At 45.8% G+C, this 7020-nt stretch overlaps 1 long non-coding RNA gene across 1 annotated transcript; it reads left to right on the forward strand.

Annotated features, from left to right (window-relative positions):
- The first annotated feature begins 2635 nt into the window (after positions 1-2635).
- On the forward strand, positions 2636-7020 carry LOC130707485 (uncharacterized). Its single transcript, XR_009007379.1, has 3 exons — positions 2636-3017; positions 3426-3537; positions 5273-7020. It is a non-coding gene; the product is annotated as an uncharacterized LOC130707485 (long non-coding RNA).

The following is a 7020-nucleotide window of genomic DNA, read 5'->3' on the forward strand; positions in this document are numbered from 1 at the left end:
TGCCAGACATTCCAAGATAAATAGATTCTGAAGATGTTTATGGTAAGCACTGTCTTCCTCGCTTTCACTTTGTTATCTTTATTTTCTTGAGGGACAAACAGGGGCACAGAGGGTCAAGCTGGCTGTCCCAGATGGAACATCAAAGAGGGAAACCAAAGAGTGACTGGTGTCTGCCTTAGCAGGGCTGGACTAGGCAGAGGTGAGTGAGGCCTCCAGGGTGCAAAAGCCAAGGAGGGCAGGCTTCCCTGGTGGCGCAGTGGTTAAGAATCCGCCTGCCAACGCAGGGGACACGGGTTCGAGCCCTGGTCCGGGAAGATCCCACATGCTGCAGAGCAACTAAGCCCGTGCGCTACAACTACTGAGCCTGCGCTCTAGAGCCTGCGAGCCACAACTACTGAGCCTGCTGCAACTACTGAAGCCCGTGCGCCTAGAGCCCATGCTCCGCAACAAGAAAAGCCACTGCAATGAGAAGCCCGCTCGCCGCAACTAGAGAAAGCCCGCTTGCAGCAACGAAGACCCAACACAGCCGAAAGAAAGGAAGGAAGGAAGGAAGAAAGAAAATAATAAATTTAAAAGAAAAGAAAAGAAAAAAAGCCAAGGAGGCCTTCACACGCACGTACTTGCATGACCTCAAGAGTGGGCACCTCCTTGAATTTTGCACCCTAGCACTTGCCTCCCTGTAGCCCTAACTGGTGCCTTAGCTCCCTCAGTGCCTGCTGTGAGCCTGGGAGGGCTGGAGTCGGCACTTGTGAGTTTAGGTTACCTAAGATGCCCCAATTCCCTGGTGAGGAATTACTTCTTTCTCACTGTATCCGGTCTTGTGGAACTTCCCCAGGGCCTCCTCCCCCCGAGTCCAGGCTGGTGTGGGCATCACATGCTCCCTTCTGGACTGCGACTCCTGGGCTGAATGAGTTGGTTCCTGTTTCTTCCCACCACCTACAGTCTGAGTAATGCCAACATTCCAGTCCAAGTGACACCTCAGAGCCCTGCTACTCCAAGTGTGGTCCACGGACCAGCAGCACCGGCATTGCCCGGTGCTGGTGAGAAATGTAGAGCCTCAGGCCTGCCCTAGACCATAGTCCGAATCTGCATTTTGGCAAGGTGCCCAGGTGATTCTCGTGTGCCTGCAAGTGTGGGGAGCATTAACCCACACCTTGCATCCCCCCGCCCCTCCCGCCACGTATGGCCCTTGCTGCTGGCCTTGAGCTTCACAACACAGGGGCCTGGGAAAGGGAAATGCACCACTTGCTGAAACGCAAGGAGGCTCAGGGCTGGCCCTGCCCTTCCCAGATGGGCCTCCCTCCCTGAGGAGTCCTCAGACACACGCATCTGGTGTTTTGTTAATGGTTGACTCTAAAACAAAAGAAAAAAATTAGGCATTAATTTCAGAAAATGATGCCAGCACCACCCTTTGAACAAGCCTCTCTCCAGAGATGCCCCTTCCCTTTAAAAGTTTGGGGCAGTGGAGGCGGGAGACTCAGGAGGCTACTTCAAAGGGTAAAAGCACCCTACGAGACCCCTTGGTCTTGGGCTAGTATGGGATGGCGGTGGTTCTTTTTTAGACACAGACAGCTGTTCTCCCTTCCTTTCAGAATGGGCCAGGAGTGGGGAAAGGGCATCAACAACCCCAGTATTTACTGATAGCCTGTCACACACCAGACCCGGGACATATTTTCTGTTTTATTCTTTCATGCAACCATAAAGGACAGGCTTAGACAGAGGAGGAAACAAATTCAGAGAGGCCAAGACAACTTGCATCAAATCATCCATTTGTTACCTGGGAAGAACCAGGGACTGAACCCAGGTTTTGTCCATGTTGCAGACTCACCAAAACACGTGAAATGTTAACACATAACCGTGGTCAGCCTTTGCCCCGTATGAGAGAAGTGGTGGAGGTTGATGATGGCTCTAGCCGTGCACGTGCGTGAACGTGTGTTGGGGGACGGTGGGCTGGGGTCCTCAGGAGAGTCAAGGGCAAGTGTACAAGTGAGAAGCTTGCAGAGGGACCTAGCTCTTCGTGGTGGTGGGCCATGGCATCAATGACATATACAGTCAGCTTAAGACTTCACACATTTGTAATTTAAAATAAAATAAGTGGAACAACAAGGACCTGCTGTATAGCATAGGGAACTATTGTTTGTAATAATGTATATGGGAAAAGAATCTGAAAAAAAATATGTATGTATAACTGAATCACTTTGCTGTACACTTGAAACACAAAATCAACTATACTACATAAAAAAAAAGAATGAAAAAAATAAGTGGAAGTAAGGATATTCAGATTTTTCCAATGATGATTTCATCAGTGCTTTTTTGGGGGGAAATATAAAATACTAAATTCTCTCTTTTTTTCTCATTCTTTTGGCTCCCCAGCTTTTGCTGATGCGCTCAGTACACACCCCTGTAGGACCCAACTTGACACCAGATCTGAGGCTAAGGGACCCTCGCCCAGCTGTGTGGAGGTGGTGGTGACACCCTCCACCTGCAAGACCAGTGGCGTGCAGAGTGGTTAGGGAGGAAGGGAGACTGCAAACTCTAGTGAGTCACTGCTCTAAGAATTTCTGGAGTGCCTGCTATCCCCATTCCTGGGCTCTGAGTCAAGAATGTAATTGAAGCCACAGGACAATGGAGTGTGAAAGGAAAGATGTTCCCTGGTGTCAGATACCCTGGCTAACCAGACCCAGAAGCACAGAGCAGGTGCTTGGCTTTTGTTCCTGGGTCCCTGTGCCCGGCCCCACAGTCCAAAGCCTCTCTAGACAAAAGCCACAGCTCCTGCCTCCTCTGCATATCCAGGATCTGCGTCGACTGAGAAGAGTCTGCTTCCTCCTCCCGACCCCTTGTTTCAAGGCTAGAGATAACAGAGACGGGAACCACATCTCAACAGAGGAAACCAGGAAGCAGGACCTCCGATGCTAAGGATTTCACCAGACGAGGATGAGGATTTTGTCATTGTCTGAAGAAAACCTTCAAGTGCCCTAAGTAACCTTCTGGTGTCTGGGAATAGGATCAACAACCAGGTGAACTGGGTTTTCATAGGGTCACTGAGAAGTCCCCAGGAAACCGAACCCCAGAGGCAAGCCCCATCATGCCCTGGTGGAGACACAGGACATGTGTGCTGTCTTCTGGATGGCATGGGGGAGGTGGCTCCCAGAGAGCTGGTGATGGTTGGTCTTTCTGTCTTGCAGGGTTTACTTAAGCCCATCCCTCCCCACTGGAGAGGGGCTGTTCTTACTGTTCATCAACATTGGATTTTAGTGGGGTTTTTTGGCTGCACTGCGCAGCTTGCAGGATCTTAGTTCCCTGACCAGGGATTGAACCCACCTCCTCGGCAGTGAAAGCGTGGAGTCCTAACAACTGGACCACCACGGAATTCCCTGGATTTTAGTTCTGAAGGGCGATGAAGCCTTGTCTCCTTGTGATTTCAGGGGAAAGATCTAAATCGGCTATCTGGCTCTGAACCATCCTGATGAAGCATCCTGATGAACATCAGAGGCAGCCTTGAAGGAGCAAAGACAGCACCATATGGCAGCCTCCCAGGTGAGTATGGAAGAGACAAGGGGCAGCCTTTTCTTTGAAGCCAGGGAAGGGTGGCTATAATGGCTGATTGCAAAGACACAAGACTAAGATATGTTTAAATAACAACTCAAAAAAGAAGCTATCCATCATTGAGAGTTTGCTGTGTCAGGCACTGTACTAAAAACTTTACAGGTAGTATCTTAATCATGCCCCGGATGCAGGTACTATTATTACCCCCATTTTGCAGACAGAGAAGTTTAAGAGCTTACTCAAAGTCACACAACCAGTAAGTAGTAGAGTGACTTCCAAATTCTGGTCTTGCTTCAAAACTTTGTTTTTTGTTTTGGTAGTTGTATTTGTTTTTATTTTTGTAATGCAAAGAGGGACAGAGGAGGCGAAGGGGCAGGGCCCAGCAATGTCCCTGAAACAGCTTCTGAGGCATACATTTGTTCTGAGGCATATATTCCTCCAGATTTGTTTTGAAAAGGCAACTTCAGTCCATTTTTCTGGAAACTCTCCAGGTTGTCAACCTCAGTGCAAACAACTTAAAATAAAAAACTCCCATCTGTTCACCACACGGGGATCCAACACAAAATGCAAAGCAAACCTGTTTGGAAAATGCCTGCTCTTAAAACAAGAGTGAGCAAAGCCTGGGATTTTGACCTCTATCCTAGACTGCATCCTTTGCAGTGCAGTTTAAGTTTCTTTTATCGCTGCTTCTTCCCTCTATCACTGTTCATTACCAGTAGTTAAGGGTCTTCCCCAAATGGAGGCAAGAGTGACCCTGGGCAGTGCTTCTGAGCCCTCATAGCCATTATTCACTTTTATCAATTGGGTCTAGACACGGGGTACAAGAAAGAGTGGCTGCCGTGAAAGCATCTTTTAAAGTTCAAGATTGTGTGTTTCTGTTGGTGGGAGGAGGAGGGGGGAGAAATGTGTGGAGCTAGATTTCTTAAAGGCCTCTATCTCAACCAGTTTGGGGAAACTGTCTTGTTTTGTTTCTTTTTAAGAACCCAAAGGCTGGAAATCAAATGGCTATCCAGTCCAGGCTGGAGCAGGAATCACTACATAGTTAAACAGCTTAACACTATATTTAGGGTATGCCTGCACTTAAAATAAATAGCTTTTTTTTTTTTAAGTGTATGTTTTCATTTCCTATGAGTCAGAAAATATCCAAATTACAAAGAATCTCATATCAGTCCTACTTATGAGAGCTAAAAAAATCTAGAAAGATTCAAAAATAGGAGAATAACAAATTACGGCACATTAACCAGTTGGAGTATCATACAATGATACCATGAAGACTAAGTTAGGAACATAGGAAAGTGCTTATGCAAAGGTTTTTGAATAAAAAATAAGGTTTTAAATACAAAGTCCTATATATATGCACAGGCAAAAGACATGGAAAATAATTTTTTAAAGTGGTGGTGAGATTATAAGTGACCTTTTTCCTTATAGATTTTCTCTTATTTTTATAATCTTTTGTGACAACCTGGAAATGTATACAATTATATGTTGCCTTGTACCTTATGTGTACATTTGGCTTATTTACCTAGCAGTCCTATATCCAAATATGGCAAATAGATTTTCATTTGAACTTGCAAATTGCTGCATGAAATTTGCATATTCCTTTAAATACATAAATATGTATCTATTGCTGTTACACAAACTGGAATTAATTCTTTGGGTTAGAGTCTTTTCAATCCAAATTTCATTATGCTATGTTTATCAGTAATACTTTATCTATCTTGCGTAGGAATCCAAACTAGAAAAGTGAAAGGGAGCTGCCACCCCCCAGCAGTTCCTATCAATACAGCAGTGAAACCCCATTCTCTCAGCACACCACCTCGCTTTCCATCTTTCATGGAAGTCTGGAAGAAGGATTATCTGGAGACTCCCAGGGCTCCTAACCCATTAAGAAGGCTGAAGTCTGGCAACCCCAGCAGGTCAAGTGACTCTTCTCTAAGGTCCACAGGAAAGAGCACTAGGGAGTCTTCCTGTGGAAGAAATGAGTGTTCATGGTGATTCTCATCCATCTGCTTTCCTAGGAAGCAAAGACTCCCTGCAGACCTCCCTTGTGGAGTAGGAAGCTGATTTTGTAGTCTCAAAGAGGCCGTGTAATTATTTATTTACACCCTACTCCTTGCTCTGAAGATTGGGAGATGCTCTAGGATAAAAGCAAAGGTCTAGTAGGGCCAAAACATTTTTTAAAAAGTTAAATGGCATAAAACAAGAAATGGGAGGCTGGTACGAGGGAAGAATTTGTAAATTAAGTTCAGCAAAAGAAACCTACAGTAAAAAAACAAAAAACTTGGTGGCCAGAGTAAATAGTACAACCAAAGCATTTATAAACTAACAGAGCTCTTGTTTCGAAGGTTTGAGAGGTAAGGGTGAGTCATGCATGCCTATGGCTGGAGTTCTCAAGAAAATTGCACAGCATGCCTGAGACTTTCCCATTGGTTTTAGGTGGTTAAAAATCTTCCAGGAAGGGGGGCACAATGCCTGTTTTCAATGCACTCCTGTATCATTTACTCTCATTTTGCCAGGCAATCATACCCTATTATTATTATTTCTTAATGTGTGTGCATTGCCTCCTCTAGATTATAGACTCCTTGAGGGCAAGAATTCTATTTTATACTTTTTCTATATTGTCCTCCAACCTCTAGCCCCTAAAATAATATAAATTCTTCTTAAATGGAAATGGAAATTCTTAGTCCTGTAGGCCAAATTACTTATAATCTTAATCTCCACATATTCTCTAGTTACTAGAAGACAACAGGGAAGCCCTTTCTCTGTTTGAGTGAGCAGAATAAGAGATTAATGAAAAACTATAGCTGGAGGGGAAATAGAGAACATAAGCTAGAAACGAGAGACATTCCAGATAGGAGTTTTCAAGTAGAGGGTTAGGGGTGGAAGAGATGAACAGTTCTGCAAGGATTTGAGACCAGAAACACTTCGTGGAGTCACATTTTCTTTACACTGATTACATTCTTATTCCTAGGCAGATTATCTGCCTTGTTCCTTTTTAATTTCTTGGGAAGGTGCTAAGGCAGACAGTCCTGGAGTATCCTGCAAAAGAGTACTAGGTGAGAACAGAGCAGGAAGACACATCATGGGAATGGTGGTGATCAAGCTCAAGTAAGCCAGCAATGAATCACTTCCCCGCTGGGTCTTGAGATGCAGATATGCCAGCCATCCCTATGAAGCCATCACTCACCTTAAAAACAAAAATGAAAAACCCTACTGCCTGGGCTTCCCTGGTGGCGCAGTGGTTGAGAATCTGCCTGCCAATGCAGGGGACACGGGTTCGAGCCCTGGTCTGGGAAGATCCCACATGCCGCGGAGCAGCTGGGCCCGTGAGCCACAATTACTGAGCCTGCGCGTCTGGAGCCTGTGCTCCGCAACAAGAGAGGCTGCGATAATTAGAGGCCCGCACACCGCGATGAAGAGTGGCCCCCACTTGCCACAACTAGAGAAAGCCCTCGCACAGAAACGAAGACCCAA

Source organism: Balaenoptera acutorostrata, chromosome 3 (assembly GCF_949987535.1).
Source record: "Balaenoptera acutorostrata chromosome 3, mBalAcu1.1, whole genome shotgun sequence".
Taxonomy (NCBI): Eukaryota; Metazoa; Chordata; class Mammalia; order Artiodactyla; family Balaenopteridae; genus Balaenoptera; species Balaenoptera acutorostrata.